The sequence below is a fragment of the Lathyrus oleraceus genome, chromosome 5, assembly GCF_024323335.1.
Source record: "Lathyrus oleraceus cultivar Zhongwan6 chromosome 5, CAAS_Psat_ZW6_1.0, whole genome shotgun sequence".
Lineage (NCBI taxonomy): Eukaryota > Viridiplantae > Streptophyta > Magnoliopsida > Fabales > Fabaceae > Lathyrus > Lathyrus oleraceus.
The window spans coordinates 225,716,255-225,742,300 of record NC_066583.1 but is presented as its reverse complement, the minus strand read 5'-3'; the positions used below and the strand labels follow the sequence as shown (position 1 = coordinate 225,742,300).

At 31.8% G+C, this 26,046-nt stretch overlaps 1 pseudogene; it reads left to right on the top strand.

The window, feature by feature from the left end:
* Positions 1-16,146: 16,146 nt before the first annotated feature.
* LOC127083159 (F-box protein At5g49610-like) lies at positions 16,147-17,435 on the top strand (annotated as a pseudogene).
* Positions 17,436-26,046: the final 8,611 nt, after the last annotated feature.

The window sequence follows — 26,046 nt, the reverse complement described above, 5'->3', positions numbered from 1 at the left end:
GCAACTTCTGATAGGAGGTATCAGAAGCAGTCAGAAGCCAGGAGAAGATCTGATGGTAGTCAGAAGTCAGAAAGCTCAACCCTTGATAGACAAAAGAATGCTCAGAAGGGAAAAGAGAAGTATGACAAGAAGAAAATCCAATGTTACTGCTGTAAGAAGTTTGGTCACTTTGCTAGAGACTGTTGGTCAAACAAGGAGAGAAAATCAGAAGAAGCAAATATAGCCAGAAGTTCTGATGACGATATAGCCAGAAGTTCTGATGACGAATCTGTGCTATTGATGGCCTCTGAATCTGATGAATGAATTCGAAATGACTGATTTAGGCAAAATGACATACTTTCTAGGAATGGAGTTCAGATACTCTGAGAAAGGTATTATTTTGCATCAGCTCAAGTATGAATTAGAACTTCTGAAGAGATTTGATCTGAAGAATTGTAAGATTGCTGTTACTGCATGCCAAGCTGTGTGGATTCTGAATCTATTGCAGGATCTGAAGATTAAAGTAAACAAACCTCTGAAGCTGATGATTGACAACAAGTCTGCAATCAATCTTGCCAGAAACCCAGTGTTGCATGGGAGAAGCAAGCACATTGAGACCAAGTATCATTTTCTGAGACATCAAGTTCAGAGGGGAGTGTTAGAAGTTGTACACTGCAGCACTCAGAAGCAGTTGGCAGATGTTCTGACGAAAGCTATCAAGACTGATCAATTTCTCAGATTAAGGGATGAAATTGGTGTTACAAGTTTTGATGGAATATGAATTAAGGGATGATATTAGATTTAATTATTAGATTTAATTCATATTTAAGTTTGTTAGATATTAGATTTAAATATTAGATTTGATTCATATTTAAGTTTGTTAGATATTAGATTTAAATATTAGATTTGATTCATATTTAAGTTTGTTAGAGGCTTATAAATAAGGTGTCAATCATTGTAACTTTCAATCCTTTTTGTAGCCATCATTCTCTGAATAAGAATATTTCCATTCATCATATATTCTACCTTTGCACCAACACATCCAATTTTCCCATTCCTCCTCAAACATCAACCTATCAAATAGATATTGATAGATACCTCGGCTAACTCCAACTCACACAATCCTAAGCAATTTCAAAATCTATTTTCATAACAATGCAATCCTTCTTTGATCTTTTAGCAAAATCTAAAATATCATAAACCTTCAAAACCCCATAAAAAATACTTCTTCACGACACAAAAGCTACTCGGCGGAAATAATCTTACCAATGAACCTCTTCAATCTACCAGCCAAGACTTTTGCTAAGCTCTTCTTAAATAATGTGACAAGACAAATCGTTTTGTACTCGTTCAAAGTATGAAAATAAATAAAAGATGAAAAAGGATAACCAATTAGGTTTCTAATAATTGAATTCAATTATTATTTTTAGCTACTAATAACAGCAAAATAATTAGTAGTAAAGTCAATGCATAATTTTAGGCATAATAACAGCAATCGATGCACACTTTTAGGCATAAGATGTGCATATATTTTATTACCTTAATATCCTCCCTCAAACTGAAGCATTATAGATGTCTATCATGCCAAGTTTAGATATAAATGAGTTGAAACAAGTTTAGTTGTTTGAGCATTGAGAACAAGTGTGCTTTGGCCAATAGGATTAGGTTCATTTTGAGTACTAGGGATGTAACATTATTGACATTTTGCCGAGATTGTGTTGCCTTCAGAGGCTGCTGCAAAATTTGCTGCAAGCATTTCAAATTCAGGATCATCATCAAAGTGAGATTCCATTTCTTGTGGATTTTCCTGAGCTGCATGTCCAACATCAATGTTGCGAGATTTTTTTTTGGTTTTTCTTGCACATGACATAAACATCTCTCTCTCTCTCATTCAATACTGACCATGTAGTAAAGGCTTCTTTAAATTCTTCAAGTGATTCAAATTCCAATCTCACATTGAACATGTAATTCTTGTTCAATTCATCCATCTTAAACCTTGGATATTTTGGTTCATTTTTATTATCAAAAGCATTAGGGTTTTCACACAGAGTGTATCATGGGCATATTTAGTTGGGGCAAAGTGACAAGTTCCAACCGTTTTATTTGCTTAGTGAAATCAAGAAAGTCTGTTTTTACTATTTGGTTTTTAAAAGATTACAAGTCATGTTTATGACAAAAGATTTGAAGGTGAGAGTGAATGCATTGGGGTTAGAAGAGAAAGATGCTCATGTTACCGGATTTACTGTCATGAACGACAATGTTTTAGTTTTTTCTACGGAACAAAAGATTTATAGTTGTTGTTTGGATGAAGAAACATTTACGATGGTGGAAGAAATAGGCTCACGCCATTGTGGATCCAATCCTTAATTTATTTCCTACTCAAATACTCTTCGTTCGTGTGAGACTAATGTTCAAACAATGCCTTGTTAGAAACAAATGATATATGAAGACAAATTTAGTAAATTATTAGGGTTTTTGAGAAGTTGTAATATCTATATTTAATTTAATATAATTGAAGGCATTTGTTATTAATTTGAATTTATTAAAGTTGATACAAGATCTAATAATTATACAACTTGTGAATGCAAGAGAGTACACAGGCCAAATAAAAAATATTGATATGGGTAAGCATTTCTAAAAGGATAGTGAGGAGTGCAATTGGAAGAATATTATCATAACTTCGTAGTTATCTGACTCTGCAAGTGTATGTACATTTATAGTTTGGTCATTATTTCCAATAATCATGTCATCCCCTTCTAGCATAGAAGTTCAACAGAGAATTTATACAAAATAAATAACCGAAAAATAATTATATAGTGCAATATATTTCATGCAGCTATGCTATCGCTCTCCATCAATTTATTTTTATCACTACAACAAATAGTAGCTTAGGAATTTAATTTGCAACCATTTACAATGTATTTTTGTATTCATCTTATAAATATTTGATTCATGTTGTATCTTTTACGGTACTTTTTGGTCTAATTCATTATTTTGATACGCCTAGCTTTCTATCTGTTAAATTATTTTTATTCATATATAGCTTAATGATGGATTGACTTTCGCTCTCATAAATCAAATTTTTCATTTTCTCCGAGGGAACTATGAGTTGATCATAGATGTTGGCACGAATAAAATATCTACTTTGCATGATTTCAGACACAACAATACTACTCAACATTAGGTAATCGGTCGAGTATTGTTTAACCACTATTATATTATATTAGTGATATTGATGTATATATATTATTGCAGGGGCTGTTGGAGCTTTATATGGGAGGTGACTAAAATTTGGTAATAAAGTTTTATAGCTCTTTTATTTATTGAATTTCTCTTTGGGGTCACACTACTACAAATAATCTGACAAAAGTTTCACCCCAACCTATTAAAAATCAAGATAAAAGGTTAACTTTCACCCCACCCTACTAAAAATCGAGATAAAAGGTTAAGACGTGTCATGTTTTAGATTATTTTTTAATAAATACCACATATTTCCTCATTTTCTAAATAAAATCGAGAAAAAAAATATTTCAGGACATGATTTGAATCTCAACATCAACATTTTATATTATTTTTTAAAAGTGATGTCTTTATTTTTATTTTATTTTTTATTTTTAAATTAATCATTTATTCCTTTAGTTATATTTAATAACGGAGGGATTAGATTATCATATTTTACTATAAAATGATAGTTAATCAGATTTTACTATAAACCTAGCTTATATGTAGCCGCTTCAAAGTCTTACGCATCATTCTTTGAGATGGATTGTAAGACATACAAATCTTCAATGTTCTTCAATATTGAACAAAATATTTTTTCTGCCATTGCAATATATATCACATAATGATGTTGATGTTTTGTTATAATTTTGTAATAACCTTCCTATGTTGTCAATCAAAGAAAACATTGAAAAATTTATTATTTTTCTCGGTTGACAACATTGAGAAATTTATTCTTAAAAACAGTCATCCATTTATCTTTCACGTTCTCTTTCATGTTCTCTTTCATGTGAAAGCATTTGCCATGAAAATATTTGCTCAATATAATGAAATCTCTCTAACATGGATTGCAAGTACAAAAAAAAAATTATTTTATTTGAAAAAGATAATTTATCAGAAATTTGAAAAGATAGCTTGTTCTCCAAGAATCCATTGCCAAACTTTTTATTTGTTTAAACAATTCATTTAAATATTCTATGAAAATAATGCAAATATATAAAAAAAACATTTTTCCTCAATTTTTAACATACACAAAGATATGTGGCGTTTGGGTTGTAATATATTTTATTGTTTTTATTTTATTTTAAAAGAAAACCATTTTACCTTAGTTTTGAGTAATATTGAGGTAAAATATAAGTGAGTTTATTCACATTACTAGAAAATGGACTTTTCTTCGCACTAAACTACAGCGGTGTGACTGTTAACCGTGATAATACCTCATTTTTGGACGCATTTTGTTTAATTATATTTACAAAAATACATTTCACTACGGTCAAAATAATAAACCACGATTATACATTTATGGAGTGACAGGGTTCAAATCTCAACTCCAACAATTTTCTATTTTTTTCGTTACAATTAATGTTGTCCTTATAATTATAATATATAAATTAAAATTAAAATACCTATCACCACGATTATTAATGTGAGCCGTTGTGAAAGTCATTACATTTCTCATGGTTTTTTGATAAAACCGTGGTGAAATTGTTTACTCATATATAATATAAACGAATTAGCTCTTTCTTCTTGACAGTATCGCCGTATCTATCACAGCAAAATCCTAATACACATTTTCCCGCTTCTTCTTCGTCATTAGCTGTAGCTTCATACATAAATGTTTTCTTCTTCTTCCTCGTTCTTTTTTTCTTGTATGTTGTTTTCATGTTTCACATGATTTTCACATGATTTTCTTCATGTTTGAGAGTTTATGGTTTTTTGTTGTTGTATGTTGTTGTTGTTGTTGTTTTATGTTTTTATATGTTGTCGTTTTCTTGTCTCGATTTCAGATCTTTCTATCAATATTAATAGTGGGAGCAAGATTCAGGTTACAAAGGAGGTTATTGATATGGTGGAGTTATGGTTTAACAAGGCCAAGGAAGTTGAATCTGTTATGGATCACATTACAGTTGTTGAACCGTCTGATGGAACAAGTTATAAGAAGATTATTTTCAAGAATCTTAACATTGAAAAGATGAAGAAGGTAAAAGCTATATTGAATGACCTAATGAATCTGGATGTAACTGATTATGAATCAGATGAAGACCTTGAGAACTAAGAAGACCTTGAGACCTCCACGAATTCAACTAAGTATGAAGATGAAAGACCTTTGTTATGTTTTACATGATATTTTATTGGTTGTTGTTGTTGTTGTTGTTGTTGCTTGTCATGTTAACAATGTAGTGTTGGTTGTTGTTGGTTATTATGTTACAATGTTAATACTAGTTATGTTGTGGTTGTTGTTGCTTGTTATGTTACAGTGTACTGATATTTGGGTTAACAATATACTGATTGTTGTTGTTTCTTGTTATGTTACAATGTTAATTCTAGTTTATATTTTTAATACAGATTAACAATCTGAAAGTTGTTTATATTTTGAAATTTGGTTCAAGAGAACTCATATTATCGATGTAGTTTATAAATGGTTTGTTTTTCTATGGAGAAACACTGCAAGAAGTAAGAAACAATTTTGGAAGTTTCATTCTCCTTGTACTTTTTCTTCATGGCAACACAAAGTAGATCAACTTCATATCATTCCACGAATCTTTTCAATAAAAGGTATGTTATTGTCGTTTTGTTGATGTATGTTATTGTTGAGTTTATTATAGGGTATATAGATTGTTTGTTTCACTCACCCTTCATTGAACATGCATTCATTTAAAGTGATTTAGAAAATAATAATTCAAAAATTAAGTTATATTTGAAATGTAACTTAGATCAAACATGTTTTTCGAATTGCATTCATCTCGTAATTCATATATATCGATCTTTAACACATAGACCTTGGTTTATTGCCCCAGATTCTTCAAAGCAACGATTCGTTATCTAATTAATTTATATTACAAAACATCAAATTTATTGAAAAATTGGATCATCTTCATCGTTGTCATCATAATAATATTCATAATTAATTAAAATGATAATGATGATAGCGATGATGATGATCCTAAATTAGTCAACATAACGATGCTTTGTAAAATAAAGTAGGAATGAACCGTTGCTTTGAAGAAATTGGGACATTGAATCAAATAATAAATATGTTTTTTTTTGTATTTATTAAAAGGAATTTCACAACGGTCATAGGTACCAACCGTGATGAAAAGTGGCGTATGATCATGCTTTCGAATCTTAGCACCTAAAATTTTGTTTTTCATTTATTTTTATGTCAGTTTTCACCACGGTTGGAACTTCCAACCGTGGTGAAAAGTGGCGCCTGATCATGAGTTCGAATCCTAGCACCTGAAGTTTTGTTTTTATTTATTTATTAAAAGACATATAACAACGATTGTTTAAAGTAACTATTATGATATGTTGAAACATACAACAACAGTTGTTTAAAGTACCCGTTGTGATAGGTTAGAATCTACAGTTTTGTTTTAATTTATTTTTAAGCTACTTTTCACCGCGGTTGAAACTTCCAACCGTGGTGAAAAGCCACTCAGGGTCATGGGGAAATATAAACCTGTTTATTGAGTTTCTTCACCATTCTTAAACAAATATTTGTCGTCTATTTAGTAAGTATCAACGCTCAAGACACTACCATTAGTGATTCCCGTGAAACCTAAAACTTAGATGAACTTCTAACTTAGACGGACTTCATCTTCTACATCCAAACATCTTCTTCCATTTACGAAACTCTATTTCTTCACTAAACCAAGCTTGAAAACATGATTTCTTCAATAAATAAAACTCGAAAACATCATTTCTTTCATTAACAAATTTCATAACTCCATCACCTCTTCTCCAACTTGAATGAGACAAAGAAAACATGGATTCAAGTTAGCAATGTTAGTTGTTGTTGTTCTTGTTATTGTTCTTGATGTGATTCTTGTTGTTCTTTTTGTTGTTGTTGTTCTTTTTGTTGTTGTTGTTCTTTTTGTTGTTGTTGGGAAAGGTCACCGCCCACTCAGTCATTGATGGACCGTTGAATCCCTATTTTTAAGGGAGCATGAATTAGTTACTGACCCTGACTTCTCTCTGCCCCAAAAACGTCTCATCTCACATTTCTCATGACTGGGCGATAGGAGAGCATTAGGGCGAGACAGTACCTCCATGAGGGAGACATATGGTCGTCACCCTCCCTAAGGGCGGCATAGCTCCCGCCCTCACCATATCTTTTAAAATATATAACACATATATATATATATATATATATATATATATATATATATATATATATATATATATATATATATATATATATATATATATATATATATATATATATATCTTAATAATCTCAAATGTTGAAAAACTTATTTGGAAACTATATTATATCTTTTGTTGGAGACATAACCTTCATCATCGAATATAAGCACCTTTAATTAAGTACGTGAAGTAAAAACATATAATTGGTCGTGTGAAAATATAGATTCTGGAAGATATATACCAACATTTATAAGACATTGGCCTTGACACTTATCTATACTCATTGCAAATGAGACAACAATCCGAAATTGTTTACATTGAAATACCGTATAAAATTTTAGGGTCAAATGGATCGAAAAACAATTTTGGGATTTAACCCTTTTATCCGATACTAATTTGTGATATGACATTTTCCTAAAACATATAATTTTTTATTTGTGTAATTATAATCCAACTATCATTACATAAACCTCTTTGTTGATCAATATTTCTCAAAAACATTCCCTCTAGGAATTTATCTTATATACTATGTTCTAATTAATGTACTTTCTCCGTCCTAAAATAAGTGTCATACTTGACACTTTTACACGTATTAAGAAAATGTAATAAATGAAAGAGAAAATAATGATTTTATCAAATTATCCTTATTAGCTATTGGTGTATTCGAATTAACATTAATGTAAAATTAGAAAATAATAAATTAAGAGTATTAATTAGATTGTACAATTAGAAGATAAAAATTAAATTTGCTAAATGACAAATATTTTGGAATAAATAATTTTTTTAAATACGACATTTATTTTGGAACGCATGAAGCAATCTATATTACTTTAACATAATTGATATTGTATTATTTTAAAAAAAATGGCACTTTACTTAAATAAAATATCTAATCACTTTCTAAAATATCCTTTACACAATTTTGGTTTAACGACAAAACAGAGAAAAATAATTAACTTAGAGGAGAGATAATCTACTCGGATAAATTGTTACATATTCTAAAAGAGATTAATTATTATGCACCGTCAGTGTAAAAAAAATTACACAGTCAATACATCACAATCACCCGTTTGTGTTACTTTACATGTGATTATAATAAAAGTCAAACTTCTTTAACAAATCAATGGTTGTAATTAACTGATAGTGTAAAATATCTTTACACTGTCAGTGCATTTCAATTAAATCCATTCTAAAATATATGTATATTTACATAAATGAGACATTGCCTCTGGTAATTATATGGGAAAAAGATTATGGTCACATGAATTTTTTATATTAATTGTTGGTCTAGTATCAACAGGAAATTGTTGCCTCAATCCTCTATGATTTTTGTATCATCTCTTAAAAAAAATTAAAATTGTTCATCAAAATATGATTGTTTTCCATAATAAAAAAACTGAGAAATTGTTAAACTAAAGATAATTTAAAGAATGCTTAAACAATCAATTGGTCCCTGTAAGTTGTCATGTTTTTTTATTTGGTCCCTGGATCTTTTTTGTTTGGATTGCATCCTGATATGTTCCAATCTTGTTGTTTTAAGTCCCTGACATCAAACTGGTGTTAAAAAAATACTTATGTGTCTAACGGAGCTAAGCTGGATTTATGTTTTTAATTTTATGTTAATTCTCAATAATATCACGTGGAATATATATTGGATAATATATAGAAGGAGGGAGCAAAATAGAAATTACAAATATTGTATCTTCTTCTTCCCTTCTGGTAGTCCATTATGTGTTGTTTTCTTTTTCATCTTCACATTAACCCATGGCTACATCCTCCGTTGGTAACATAACCTCGTCTCAAATCCCGGTATGTGATTGCAATAGATCTATGAAGATGTTCGTTTCAAATTCAGCTCAAAAACCTAAAAGGAGATATTAGAAATTTCAAAATTCAGGAGTTACGTCTAGTTCCAAGCTGTTCATATGGGATGATGAACTTGAATGTAACATATCTATTGAATTCATACATTCAAGTGGTTGCAATTCCTCAGAGGTTGTGAATAATTCAGGTTGTATTATTAAAGTCATTGAGGCTAGGAGAAAAGAAAAGATGAAGATGAAGTTGGAAAACGAAAGGAAAAAAAGTCAATTTGTATAAGATGTTGTTGATTTTGTCTAGGTGTTTGTTCATTGCCTGCAATAAATGGTTGTGATTATAGTGAATTGTGTCTGTAACTCTTTATTAATGAATGCAGTTTTGAATATATGACAATTTTCATCGCTATATGTTTATGAGTTTTTTGATTTTAGTCCCTTTAATTTTTTGTGTTTTTGATAGTTGTCCCTGTATGTTTTTGTGGTTTTGATAGTCGTCCCTAGCTATTTAATATATTTCATCCATGTTTATGAATGACCTATAATGCATTTGAATATTGTCAACAGGAAAAAAAGTTTGCACAAATTGATAATGTATTATATATATTCTTAAAGGTCTTTGCCAAATTAAATAAAGTCAGAATCTAAGAAATACATAAAGCCACAATGGCATAACTGTCTTGAAATATAGGTATTAAAATACATGATAAAATAGAAACACGTCTTGGCCATAAAGGTCTTAAAATGAATCATAAAACATAAATATATCTTGGCCATAAACGTCTCAAAATACATGATAAATACATACATCACAATACATCGTAAAGGTTTCAATAAAAATATCATAACACAGAAAATATGTCTTGGCTATCACTTCCTTATTCTATAACTTCTCCTTATTTTTTCGTTACAATTAATGTTGTCCTTATAATTATAATATATAAATTAAAATTAAAAGACCTATCACTTACGATTATTAATGTGAACCGTTGTGAAAGTCATTAAATTTCTCATGATTTTTTTATAAAACCGTGGTGAAATTGTTTACTCATATATAATATAAACGAATTAGTTCTTCCTTCTTGACAGTATCGCCGTATCTATCACAGCAAAATCCGAATACACATTTTCCCGCTTCTTCTTCGTCATTAGCTGTAGCTTCATACATAAATGTTTTTTTCTTCTTCTTCTTTGTTCTTTCTTTTTCTTGTATGTTGTTTTTATGTTTCACATGATTTTCACATGATTTTTTTCACATGATTTGTTGTATGTTGTTGTTGTTTGATGTTGTTGTTTTCTTATTCCGATTTCAGATCCTTCTCTCAATATTAATAGTGGGAGCAACAAACTTATCCCCGAGATTTAGGTTACAAAGGAGGTTATTGATATGGTGGAGTTATGATTTAACAAAGCCAAAGAAGCTGAATTTGTTAGGGATCCCATTACAGTTGTTGAGCCGTCTGATGGAACAAGCCATAAGAAGATTATTTTCAAGAATCTTAACACTAAAAAGATGAAGAAGGTATAAGCTATAATGACTGACCTAATAAATCTGGATGTAACTGATTATGAATAAAATGAAGACCTTGAGATCTCCACGAATTCAACTAGGTATGAAGATTAAAGACCTTTGTTACATTTTACATGATATTTTATTGGTTGTTGTTGTTGCATGTCATATTAACAATGTATTGCTGGTTGTTGTTGGTTGTTATGTTACAATGTTAATACTGGTTATGTTGTAGGTGTTGTTGCTTGTTATGTTACAGTGTACTGCTTATTTATGTTATAATGTACTGGTATTTGGGTTAACAATATACTGCTGGTTGTTATTGCTTGTTATGTTACAATGTTAATTCTAGTTTATATTTTCAAAATAGATTAACATTCTGAAAGTTGTTTATATTTTGAAATTTGGTTCAAGAGAACTCATATTATGGGTGTGGTTCATAAATGGTTTGCTTTTCTATGGAGAAACAATACAAGAAGTAATAAGAAATTTTGGAAGCTTTATTCGCCTTGTACTTTTTCTTCATGGCAACAGAAAGTAGATCAACTTCATACCATTTCACGAATCTTTTCAATAAAAGGTATGTTTTTGTCATTTTGTTGATGAATGTTGTTGTTGAGTTTATTATAAGGTATATAGATTGTTTGCTTCACTCGCCCTTCATTGAACATGTATTCATTTAAAGTGATTTAGAAAATAGTAATTCAAAAATTAAGTTATATTTGAAATGCAACTTAGATCAAACATATTTTTCAAATTGCATCCATCTCGTAATTAATCTATATCGCTCTTTAACACGTAAAAATTGGTTTATTGCCCCAGGTTCTTCAAAGCAATGATTCGGAGTCATTTATCATGTTTTGTTGGTTTGGTATCGCATTGCATTCGATTACAAGTTTATGTCAAGAAGATCTCGTTTATGCTTCGTTTGGTAGTGTCATTGTTACAGGCCATTGCACAGGTTTAAAAGCAATAATGGTGAAGATATGGATACTCAGAAAGGCAAAAATATGAAGAAACAACAGGTCAACACGGGCACCCGTGTGCCACAATACTGCCCGTGTTGTTGATCAGGCAGAGCAAAATGAGAAGAGAAAAACAGAGAACAACATGGGCGCCCGTGTGGTGACACACGGCCGTGTTGTTTAAAACAGTGCATTAACACGGGCACCCGTGTGGAGGAACACGGCCCGTGTTGTTGCCACTGTAGCTTGTGTTGAAAATAATTAATTATGGAGAACAACACGGCCACCCGTGTGATGACACACGACCGTGTTGATTGGACGCAGCTTGGAAACCCTACTTTTTGCTTTGTGAACCGATTATGCTCATTAAGGGTAGTTTGGACCTTTTGCTTGAAAGAGATTCATCTGAAGTTATAAGAAGGCTTGGAAGAGAAAGAAGAAGGCACTTTTTGACAGACGAAAGAAAACATTGCCTTGGAGAAGATAGCGAATACGAAGGATTCGAAGACGGCGAGATTCAAGGGCATCAACCATTGAAGATCGAAATCTCCTAATTCTTTGTAATGTCTAATCTTTACATTATGAGTTCTTTAAGTACTATGAGAGGCTAAACCCCTTGATGCTAGGGGGTGGTCCTGATGTTATTGCATGTTATGAATTTGAACAAATGCTTTCTTGATTACTATGTTACGTATTTCAATTCAATTGTGTGATGTTATTGTGCTTTTGTATCGGAAAAATACAAATTGATCTATGACTTTCAATAACAGGATTGTGATTGTTAGGGTTCTCACACAATTGGGTTTATGAATGCATCATCTAGGACTAGTAACTTTCGTAAATCACCGTAAACCTTGATATTTTGTATGATTAAAACCAATGATTAATTGAATGGACATTTGAGTAAGAATTGGTAGTTTAATAGTTTCTTCCTTAAGGACTTAAGTAAGAACATTCTGAGGTTAGGTGATTGAATGTTTCATATGTATTAAATAAATCTTGACTGAATTCATAACCGGTTAACTCAACCACTCACCCTAGCATCTTTTATCTTAATCAATTATTTTTACTATTTTTGCGTTTACTATTCGAAATTCCAAAACAACCAAACCATTATCTTTTTGTTCTGATAGAATCAAATTAAAATAAGTATTTCCTACGCAATCCTTGAGATCGATACTTGGAAATAAAACTCCTTATTACTACATCGGTAAAAATAGTACACTTGCTATTTTTCCGATCAGTAACATAACCTCGTCTCAAATCCCGGTATGTGATTGCAATAGATCTATGAAGATGTTCGTTTCAAATTCAGCTCAAAAACCTAAAAGGAGATATTAGAAATGTCAAAATTCAGGAGTTATGTCTAGTTGCAAGCTGTTCATATGGGATGATGAACTTGAATGTAACATATCTATTGAATCCATACATTCAGGTGGTTGCAATTCCTCAGAGGTTGTGAATAATTCAGGTTGTATTATTAAATACATTGAGGCTAGGAGAAAAGAAGAGATGAAGATGAAGTTGGAAAACAAAAGGAAAAAAAGTCAATTTGTATAAGATGTTGTTGATTTTGTCTAGGTGTTTGTTCATTGTCTGCAATAAATGGTTGTGATTATAGTGAATTGTGTCTGTAACTCTTTATTAATGAATGCAGTTTTGAATATATGACAATTTTCATCGCTATATGTTTATGAGTTTTTTGATTTTAGTCCCTTTAAGTTTCTGTGTTTTTGATAGTTGTCCCTATATGTTTTTGTAGTTTTGATAGTCGTCCCTAGCTATTTAATATATTTCATCCATGTTTATGAATGACCTATAATGCATTTGAATATTGTCAATAGTAATTTTTTTTTGCACAAACTGGTAATGTATTATATATATTCTTAAAGGTCTTGTCCAAATTAAATAAAGCCAGAATCTAAGAAACACATAAAGCCACAATGGCATAACGGTCTTGAAATATAGGTATTAAAATACATGATAAAATAGAAACACGTCTTGGCCATAAAGGTCTTAAAATGCATCATAAAACATAAATATGTCTTGGCCATAAACGTCTCAAAATACATGATAAATACATGCATCACAATACATCATAAAGTTTTCAATAAAAATATCATAACACAGAAAATATGTCTTGGCTATCACTTCTTTATTCTATAACTTCTCCTCAGTTTTGGACTAAGTGCCTCAGCAACAGATTCAGTAATTGGAATAGCTGGTGCAAGCAAAATATAATTAGTTTGAGACTGAGTTATAATAGGTTCAGTTGTTTGAGCATTGAGAATAAGTGTGCTTTGGCCAATAAGATTAGGTGCATTTTGAGTACTTGGGATGTAACATCATTGATATTTGGCTAAGGTTGTCTTGCCTCAGAGGTTGCCGTAAGATTTGCTGCAAGCATTTCAAATTAAGGATCATCATCAAAGTGAGATTCCATTTCTTGTCGATTTTCTTGAGCTGCATGTCCAACATCAGCGTTACAAGCTTCTTTTTTTGGTTTTATCTGCACATGACATAAACATCTCTCTCCCATTCAATACTGACCATGCAATAATGGTTTCTTTAAATTCTTCAAGTGATCCAAATTACAATCCCACCTGGAACTTGTAATTCTTGTTCAACCCATCCATCTTAAACATTGAATACTTTGGTTCATTTTCATTATCAAAAGCATTAGGGTCACTGCTATCAAGCTCATCACTGCAACAGTTAGTTTCTATTTCATGGTCTACACCACAAGATTATGTTATCAACATCAAACATTAGTTTTCTTGGAGTATCCTTGTGTTTCCTAACCATACTTTCTGACCGCCCTCTTTTACCATCAATCTTGCCTTGTTCATTAAAACCATCACCCAACCTAAGAATCCTTTCATCCTCACTATCATCAAATGATAAATTATAACCCTCAAAGTCACTACCATCATTATTCCAAGTTCATCTTTAGTTTTGATGATATTGTAATGATTATTTTATTGTTTAACATTTTTTTATTTGTGTAAAAAAATTAAATAGACTTATGGAAATTTATCATTGAAAAAAGTAAGAAAGTTCTACACCACAATCCTTTAGCCTTAAGATGAACTTGGAATATATAACCTGACACAATAATCATGAATCATCTACAAATATATGAAACTTGCCCATCAGTTGTGACTTCTTATAAATATTTACATTTTTTAAGAACTACTAAATTAATGAAAATATAAGAAAGATTCTAGTTACTCGTATTTGTTCACTAGTTTTGACATATGAGAAAGATTCAATCCACTTGAATTTGAATTTCACTAGAATTTCACTAATTCAACTAACCATTCATTAATTTTAATTTCGCCTTTTTGAGTAACAACTTAAATTAATTTTAGGTGCAAACATAATAATAATAATAATAATAATAATAATAATAATAATAATAATAATAATAATAATAATAATAATGATAATGACGATGATGGTTAATTTTGATTTTTTTTAAAAGTATTTCTAAATTTAGAATTTAGTATTTTAATTTTTTGGTAAATATAAAACTAAGGAGTGAATGATAATTTCAAAAGTAACAAATGTTTTAGAGTAATTATATATTACAGTAGACATAAATAAAATATAAATATAAATAAATTGATATTGAAAATTTAGATTGTCAAGAACCCAAATTTAGCAATATTTTAAGGGGATTTTATTTGGCTTTATAATTTTAATTATTTTAATTTTATGGTTTTTGCTTTATGCATTTAATATACATTCAAGAGTGTTTTCATAAAAATAGCTCACATCTCTGTCTGGACTAGAAACTATGAATTTAAATTTAGCTTCATATGTTGAAAAGTATTAAAAAATTTGAAGAAGAATTTTAACATCAATTGTATTTTAAATTTTAATCAAACAGGATATCTAGTTGATAAAAAAATGTATTTAACCTAGTCCAAATAGAAGTTAATAATGAAGAAATATTTAATCAACTAGTAAGGTAAGTCTTCATTCAACAATAAATTTTATATTTCTACTTTGATTAACTTTTTTATATTTAGAGTTAGTATATACATTTCTTTTTATGATGATTGCAAATAATCTTATAAAAAAAGATACATCTTAATTGAATGTAAATATAGAAAAATTACATTAGTAACATATAAATTTAATTCCTATTATTATATTGACCTAATTATAAATAAAAAATGATTAATATAAAGTAAATAAATAAATCACAGAACATATTCATTACCCTGGCACACGTTTTCCAACAAATCAAGAAAATTATTCGATCAATAAATCAGGAGAATTAAAAGTTTGTTACCACTAATCCTTTTGAATATAAACAATCAAATCTTTGGCCCCATGTTACTCGTACTTCTCTTGATATCTTCACTATTATATATATGCCAATTAACATCACTCTTACTATCATACACATCTTATATTCGTTTGTTTGTCCTCTGTGCTCTTTTTCCATTCTTTCTAATCTTCATCAATTTTTCATCCTTCAATTTTTGTATTCTTATTTAAAATGGAAGTGTCTCAAGAAGACATTGCTTATGAGATATTTTCTTGGTTACCTGCAAAAACAATATTTAAGTTTAAGTTAACTTGTAGTTCATTCTCCAAATTTCAAGAAGAATCTCATTTCAAAACAAAACAGTTTTGTAATATGTTAGTGAAGAGTGATACATGTTTCTTCCTCCAACATGATCAAATAAGTCAAAGGTATCAAAAAAGGATCGAGTTGCACCATTTACCTAAAGAGCAACAATTTTCTTGTGTTCCTAACAATATTCTGACATTTCTATCTAATTCAGCTATTGTTGTAGCTTCTAGTAATGGTTTGCTTCTTTGTTATACTATTAATGATGATCCTGTTGAATTGTTTATTTGCAATCCAATTACAAAGTCTTTCTTTTCTATTCCTAGTCCGGAGTCACTTAGAAAAAATCACAGGTTTTCTAACATAAATCTCATGTTAAATTGCTCGGATGACTCTTCAGATGATTACTTGATATTTCTTTTTGAAAACACACTGGATTGGTCGCCAAATAGTTATGTATGCAATATTTATCATGGAAAAGAAGGTGTGTGGAGAACCATGGAAAACAACTTTTTATGTGGTGGTAGAAATATGAAATTTGAGATGTCGGTGTTTCACAATGGAGCACTTCATTTCATTTCAGATTGCTCTAATTACTTTACTAGATTTAGTCCTTTTTATAAGCCATACATAATGGCTTATGATTTTGTGAAAGGAACTTCAACTATTATTAAGTTGCCAAGGGAAGCTATAAACACGCGGAGTGTAACATGGGCATATTTAATTGGGGCAAAGTGACAAGTTCCAACCGTTCTATTTGCTTAGTGAAATCAACAAGGTCTGTTTTCACTATTTGGTTTTTAAAAGATTACAAGTCATGTTTATGGCAAAAGATTTTGAAGGTGAGAGTGAATGCATTGGGGTTAAAAGAGAAAGATGCTCATGTTACCGGATTTACTATCATGAATGGCAAGGATTTGGTTTTTTCTACGGAACAAAAAATTTACAGTTGTGGTTTAGATGGAGAAACATTTATGATGGCGGAAGAAATAGGCTCACACAGTTGTGGATCTAATCCTTACTTTATGTCCTACTCAAACACTCTTCGTCCATGTGGGACTAATGTTCAAACAATGCCTTGCTAGGAGATGTAAGCTGCCAAGTTTAATAGATTCTTAGAGTTTTGAGAAATTGTAATATTTATATTTGATATTATTCAAGGCTTTAGTTATTAATTTTGAATAAATTATATATAGCTACTGTGTTTGAATTTATTATAGTTATTAATTTTAGAAGCATCGCTAATAGAGAATCTATAAGTGAACCTAGTAACAAATATTTATGTTTCGTCCTATCTGCTGCTAATATTCCACACCTAAATATTTCCATGCCTCTTTGATAATTTGGTTCCATGCCCATTTGTTAGACCAAAACGCAATTAATATTGTCTGCAAACGAATCTTTGTTCAAAGCAGAATTATAGAATCACCTTTCCTACCCTATAAGCCTCCATTACTCATCATAGATAAATCGGGATTATGATACCTAGATTTATGATTGCTGCCCAAATAGAATTCTTTTCCTGCATCCAATTTTCCCATTCCTCCTCAAACATCAACCTATCAAATAGATATTGATAGATACCTCGGCTAACTCCAACTCACACAATCCTAAGCAATTTCAAAATCTATTTTCATAACAATGCAATCCTTCTTTGATCTTTTAGCAAAATCTAAAATATCATAAACCTTCAAAACCCCATAAAAAATACTTCTTCACGACACAAAAGCTACTCGGCGGAAATAATCTTACCAATGAACCTCTTCAATCTACCAGCCAAGACTTTTGCTAAGCTCTTCTTAAATAATGTGACAAGACAAATCGTTAACCAATTAGGTTTCCAATAATTGAATTCAATTATTTTTTTTAGCTATTGATAACAGTAAAATAATTAATAGTAAAGTAAATGCATAATTTTATATATAATAACAGCAACCGATGCACACTTTTAAGCATAAGATGTGCATATATTTTATTAGCTCAATATCCTCCCTCAAGCTGAAGTATTATAGATGTCTATCATGCCAAGTTTAGATATAAATGAGTTGAAACAAGTTCAGTTGTTTGAGCATTGAGAACAAGTGTGCTTTGGCCAATAGGATTAGGTTCATTTTGAGTACTAGGGATGTAACATTATTGACATTTGGCCGAGGTTGTGTTGCCTCAAAGGCTGCTGCAAGATTTGCTGCAAGCATTTCAAATTCAAGATCTGTTAGAAAATTGGGTATGATAATCCTGGATAACTTCGAAGAATCATGTTCGTACACTTTCCGAACAAAGTATTTAGACCCTATTCTTGCCTGGGTTCACGAAATCTTTGTGGGGATAATTCTTGACGCATAATTGCATCGGCCTATAGTAAATCACATTACTACTAAAATACATTGATGATACTAAAATCACCAACAAATCCCCCCCCATTTTAGTGTAATCCTTGATTTACTCAGTATATACAATAATATATACAAGGGTATAACACACAGGTATAACGATCAAACAAATGCATAAATGAAAATGTCTTGCGATTAAATTTTCATCTTAGTACAAATACACATTCCAAATACTCGAAAATCGGGGTGTCATAGCGATTGAACCCGTCAATCCATTTGAGTGTCTGAAGATATAGTACACATATGTTTCTTACAATACTCTACTATTCATACTTGACACTTTACAAGCCATGTATCCTTATCCATTAATAAGCATATAGGAAGCCAAGTCCAAGCTTCTTGAAGCGGCAAAACTTCATGCTCAAATAGGTGATTCTTTTAATCTTGCACCTGCATTTGCAATTTTCCAAAAGAACCATTAAGAAGATATAATTCAACCTAGCCATCACTTGCAGGTCTGAGCACATACCTTGGGAAGATAAACACAATTGCTCCAATCTCTAACTATGATCTTTCCACATTGAATTATGCTTCTAATGTTGTATTAGAAGGGAATTGGGTATACCATAGCTAATAGATTTAAATGGACTTTAATCCCATCCCAATTACCGACTTCTTCACTAAGTCTCTAGCTAACCCCTTCGTCAAGTGGTCAGCTAAGTTTTGTTGCGACCGAACAAACTCAATAGATATCACCCCATTCATGATTAATTCCCTAATCATACTATGTCTAACACCCAAATGTCTAGACTTTCCATTGTATATTTGACTATAAGCTTTAGCCAATATGGCAGTACTATCACAACAGATAGAAATTGGTGATATCGGTTTAGGCCATATCGGAATCTCATATACCAAATTCCTTAGCCATTCCGCTTCTTTACCAGCAGCAGCTAATGCTACAAACTCAGAATCCATTGTGGAACCAGTTATACATGTTTGCTTCTTGGAAGCCCATGAGATGACACCTCCCCCAAGCAAGAACACCCATCCACTTGTAGAGGATGAATCTTCAGCATTATTTATTCAACTAGCATCCGAATAACCCTCTAACACCGAAGGAAATCCCATATATGACAATCCATAATTCATTGTACCCTTCAAGTACTTGAATACCCTAGTTATCGCATGCCAATGATGTCTACTAGGATTACTAGTAAATCTGCTCAACTTTCCAACCGCATAAGCAATATCCGGTCTAGTGCTAATCATAGCATACATCAAAGAGCCTATAGCTTTTGAATATTCGAGTTGATCCACAGGTTTACTTGTATTTGGCATAAGCTTTTCTCCCGGATCCATGGGAGTACTTACTGGAGAACAACTTTCATAATTGAACTTCTTGACTATTTTCTCAATGTAATGAGACTGCGTAATTACAATCCCCTTATTCTCCCGTTTAATCTTAATACCAAGAATAACGTTCGCTTCTCCCATATCCTTCATGGAGAACTTTGATGACAAGAAATTCTTCGTTTTATCAACTTGATTTTGGTTGGTGCCAAAGATCAACATGTCATCAACATATAAGCAAATGAAAACTCCTTTACCGGAAGTATAAAATTTGCTATATACACATTTGTCAACTTGGTTTAGAATGAAACCATTAGACAAAACAACCTCATCAAACTTTTGATGCCACTGCTTCGGAGCTTGTTTCAGCCCATACAACGACTTAATTAGCTTACACACTTTATGCTCATTACCAGGCATTACAAATCCTTCAGGTTGCTTCATATACACTTCTTCCTCCAAATCACCATTCAGAAATGCTGTTTTGACATCCATTTGATGAATCACTAGATTATGAATAGCTGCCAAGGCAATCAACAATCTAATAGTAGTGATACGGGCAACAGGAGCATAGGTATCGAAATAATCAATCCCTTCATTTTGTCTGAAGCCTTGGATAACTAATCTAGCTTTAAACTTGTCAATTGCACCATCGACTTTCATCTTCTTTTTGAAGATCCATTTGCAACCCAATGGTTTGCAACCTGGTGGTAAATCAAATAATACCCAAGTATTATTTTCCATGATAGAACCAATCTCTTCGTCAATTGCTTCTTTCCAAAAAGCAGAATCTCGAGATTTCACAGCTTCATCATACGTTCTTGGATCCTCCTCTATACTATAGCAATAATAGTATTGAGTGTCAATCTGATCCTTTGATCCCTCAACTAAATATAGTTAAAAATCAGACCCATAAGATCTAGATTTTCTAGCTCTTTTGCTCCTACGGGGTTCAAGTGTCTCACTTGGCACATCATTTGAATGATCATCCCTTAGAGATTCATCTGAATTAGGTATAGAGTCCTTTGGTCTAGGTATAGAAGAGAAACAATTCTCGTCAAATATGGCATCTCTCGATTCTATAATTATGTTAATAGAAATCGAGTCATTAGGTTCTATAACATAAAACCTATAGGCCTTGGAGTGCTCAGCATATCCAACAAAGATGCAAGTTACACCCTTTTCACCCAAAGTTTTCCTTTTTGGGTCCGGGAGTCTAACCACGGTCCTACAACCCCAAACACGTAGAAATGTTAAGTTGGGTCGTTTGTTATACCAAAGTTCATATGGGGTAGTCTTGTTCCTTTTATTAGGAACCCTATTTAACAAATAGCAAGCCGTTAACATAGCTTCTCCCCAAAACCCTTCACTCAAACCAGAGTAAGATAACATGGCATTCACCATTTCCTTAAGCACTCTATTTTTCCTTTCAGCCACACCATTTTGTTGAGGTGTATAAGGTGTCGTAGTCTCATGAATGATTCCTACGGATTGGAAAAATACAGGATCATAATATTCACCACCTCTATCTGTACGTAATGTTTTAATCAACACATTCTGTTGCACTTCAACTTCAGTTTTATAAATTTTGAATTTATCTAAGGATTCGTCCTTAGCGTGCAGCAAATAAACATAGCAGAATCTAGATGCATCATCTATGAAAGTGACAAAATATTTTTTATGTCCTAATGATGGAGTAGCATGCAAATCACATAAATCACTATGTATCAACTCAAGAATGACAGATTTCCTTGTTATACTTTTAAAAGGTTGCCTAGTGATCTTTGTTAACATGCAAGTTTTACAATTTTCTACATTTTTATCAAAAACAGGAATTAAATCATCTTTAGACATTTCATGCATTCTTTTATAATGTATGTGTCCTAGACGAGCATGACATAACAATGAATTGATAACATTCGAAGAGGACATAAATACAGGACCATAATCATTAGGAACTCCATTCAAATTCATCATAAACATACCATTATTATAATATCCAAATCCTACAAACTCCATTCAAATTCAGAATTTAGTGAAACCGAATGTTTAATCAAACTATTCAAATCACGAATTGATTTCTGACCTTGGTTTTCGGATTGGTCCTTAGACCCCTTTCCTGAACCACTTGCATTCGCGTTATCATGCTTTTTGCCGGAACGACAATCCTTCTTGAAGTGGCCTGTTTTGCCACACTTCCAGCATTCTAGTTTCGGTTTCTTGTTAGCACCGAAACTGCCCTTATTGTTCTTGAAAGCACGCTTCTTTCCTTTGTTTTTGTTGTTACCGTTCTTACCACCCTCTTCGACCATATTAACTGAGGGTCCAGCAATTTCTTTGCCTTTTCCTTTGTCATCCTTCTGCGCTCTTAGAGATTCTTCTATGCGCAAGTGACTTCCAAGTTGGATCAAAGACAGTTCGTCTTTTCCATGCTTCAAATTGTGTTTGAAATCCTTCCACGAAGGAGGCAACGTGTCTATGATGCTTGAGACAGATATTGTTTCATCCATCTTCAATCCGTGTTGTGTGAACTGTCCAAGGATTCAGAGGAGTTCATTGAATTGTTCCATGACAGACCTCGATTCAACCATTTTGTAATTGTTGAAATCGGTTACCAGGAACTTTTTACTCGATGAGTCCTCTGCCATGTACTTGGATTCGAGACAATCCCACAATTCCTTTGCAGATTCTATGTTTTGATAAATATCAAATAAGGGATCAGACATACCGTTAAGAATGTGCCCTCTGCATATGTAGTCGTCGTTCTCCCATTTTGATCTACGTCTCAGATTTTCAACCGTGTCTTCCTCCAGAAGTTCTGGAATCGGTGTAGACAGGACGTGCACCACCTTCAACGTTGTCAACATGAAATGCATCATCTTCTGCCAACGCCTGAAGTTTTGTCCTTGAAACTTGTCCAATTTTCCGAAGTTTGTAGTCATCTCCTTGACGGTGCTTCCTCCAGCCATGATTATCAGAAAATACTTTGTTCGTTTGTTAGAAAATTGGGTATGATAATCCTGGATAACTTCGAAGAATCGTGTTCGTACACTTTCCGAACAAAGTATTTCGACCCTATTCTTGCCTGGGTTCACGAAATCTTTGTGGGGATAATTCTTGAAGAACAATTTGTTTCTGGCAAAGAGAAATGTTCAGGAATCTAGAGAGAAAGTTTGGTTTCATTATGTCTTTTTAAACTGAGGCCAAATGACTCCTTATATAGGAGATCAATAACAGAAACCGAAAAGACGCAACTGTTCAGAAACGGTTACGTCGGTTGGGAAAGGATTCGAAATTCAAATGAAAATTTCGAACGTTGGAACCCCGTTTCAATTATTCGCATTCAATTATACGTTGGCTCGACGAGCGTGCACTCCGCACTACCCCTAACTCGTTTCCAAGCTTTAACGCATAATTGCATCGGCCTATAGTAAATCACATTACTACTAAAATACATTGATGATACTAAAATCACCAACAAGATCATCATCAAAGTGAGATTCCATTTCTTGTGGATTTTCCTGAGCTGGATGTCCAACATCAATGTTGCGAGTTTTTTTTTTTTGGTTTTTCTTGCACATGACATAAACATCTCTCTCTCTCATTCAATACTGACCATGTAGTAAAGGCTTCTTTAAATTCTTCAAGTGATCCAAATTCCAATCTCACATTGAAGATGTAATTCTTGTTCAATTCATCCATCTTAAACCTTGGATATTTTGGTTCATTTTTATTATCAAAAGCATTAGGGTTTTCACACAAAGTGTATCATGGTCATATTTAATTGGGGCAAAGTGACAAGTTCCAACCGTTCTATTTGCTTAGTGAAATCAAGAAAGTCTGTTTTTACTATTTGGTTTTTAAAAGATTACAAGTCATGTTTATGGCAAAAGATTTTGAAGGTGAGAGTGAATGCATTGGGGTTAGAAGAGAAAGATGCTCATGTTACCGGATTTACTGTCATGAAAGACAATGTTTTAGTTTTTTCTACGGAACCTAAGATTTATAGTTGTGGTTTGGATGGAGAAACATTTATGATGGTGGAAGAAATAGGCTCACGCCATTGTGGATCCAATCCTTAATTTATTTCCTACTCAAATACTCTTCCTTCGTGTGGGACTAATGTTCAAACAATGCCTTGCTAGAAACAAATGATATATGAAGACAAATTTAGTAAATTATTAGGGTTTTTGAGAAGTTGTAATATCTATATTTAATTTAATATAATTGAAGGCATTTGTTATTAATTTGAATTTATTAAAGTTGATACAAGAGATAATAATTATACAAGTGTATGTATGTACATTTATAGTTTGGTCATTATTTCCAATAATCATGTCATCCCCTTCTAGCATAGAAGTTCAACAGAGAATTTATACAAAATAAATAACCGAAAAATAATTATATAGTGCAATATACTTCATGCAGCTATGCTATCGCTCTCCATCAATTTATTTTTATCACTACAACAAATAGTAGCTTAGGAATTTAATTTGCAACCATTTACAGTGTATTTTTGTATTCATCTTATAAATATTTGATTCATGTTGTATCTTTTACGGTACTTTTTGGTCTAATTCATTATTTTGATACGCCAAGCTTTCTATTTGTTAAATTATTTTTATTCATATATAGCTTAATGATGGATTGAATTTCGCTCTCATAAATCAAATATTTCATTTTCTCCGAGGGAACTATGAGTTGATCGTAGATGTTGGCACAAATAAAATATCTACTTTGCATGATTTCAGACACAACAATCCTACTCAACATTAGGTAATCGGTCGAGTATTGTTTAACCACTATTATATTATATCAGTGATATTGATGTATATATGTTATTGCTCTTCCTTCTTGACAATATCGTCGTATCTATCACAGCAAAATCCTAGCACACATTTTCCCGCTTCTTCTTCGTCACTAGCTGTAGCTTCATACATAAATGTTTTCTTCTTCTTCCTCGTTCTTTCTTTTTCTTGTATGTTTTCATGTTTCACATGATTTTCTTCATGTTGGAGAGTTTATGTTGCCACTTTTGATTAGACGGAAAACATGTGCTTTAAGTGTTTTTTTAAGGCTCCTAATTGATTCTTTTGGCTTATGTCTTGTTTGTTCTTGACGTTGAAAGCTTGTATGATTAAAGCGCACTCTTTTAAATGTTGATTGTTATCCTTAACATGTTTGAACTTGATTATCTTCATACAATGTATCAATTGATTCACCTTGAAAACATGTTTGAATGAATGGTTAAGAGGTGATTAAGTTTACCACTTAAACTTGGTCTTATCATGAAGTTTGATTCAAGTTTAATGTTTATTTATTGAAGACTTATAATGTGATGCATGTTTGACCTAAATTAATTCATTTTGTGTTTACCATATACCAATGAATGCTTTTACCATGTAAAATATGATTTTGTCGTCACCATCAATGTGTTGTGTCTTGTGATATTATGTGAAACTTCATCATGTCTTGTTTATGTTTATCTCAATGTCTAAAAACCATGATAAATATTGTAATTCACACCTCACTCACCTTGTTATTACCATTGTATTTATCCATATTTTATGCCTTAATGCTAATGCATGTTTAACCTTGTTATTATTTATATCCAAGGGAAATGAATCATGACATTTTTGTCATTTAGCATGTGTCTGTTCATTTGTATTCTATACAACTTTGTTTCCCCTTAATCCAAAACTTTTAGATACAATCTTAGATTCCCATGAATGTAAACCTTAGGATTCTCTCTCTCTCTCTCTCTCTCTCTCTCTCTCTCTCTCTCTCTCTCTCTCTCTCTCTCTCTCTCTCTCTCTCTCCCCTTCTTATAACCACTTTCATAATAAACTTTGACTTAGGTCATTATTTTCCCTTTTATTTCTTAATTAAATGATTCAAAAAACTTAAGCATATTCAAAGATCTTTTCATAAGACCTAAAAAACATAAACTTAATTTAAACCCTTTTGCCACTTTGGCTTTTCCATGTTTAAAACCTTTTCATAAAAGGATTAGACACGAGTCACGTCTAGTTGAGATTTAAATCTCCTATCCCATAACATTGTTGAGATTGATATTGATTTTTTTCCATTTTGAAGAGGTATGTGGCATACTTGTTGATTTTATATCCAAGTGAGAGCCCTT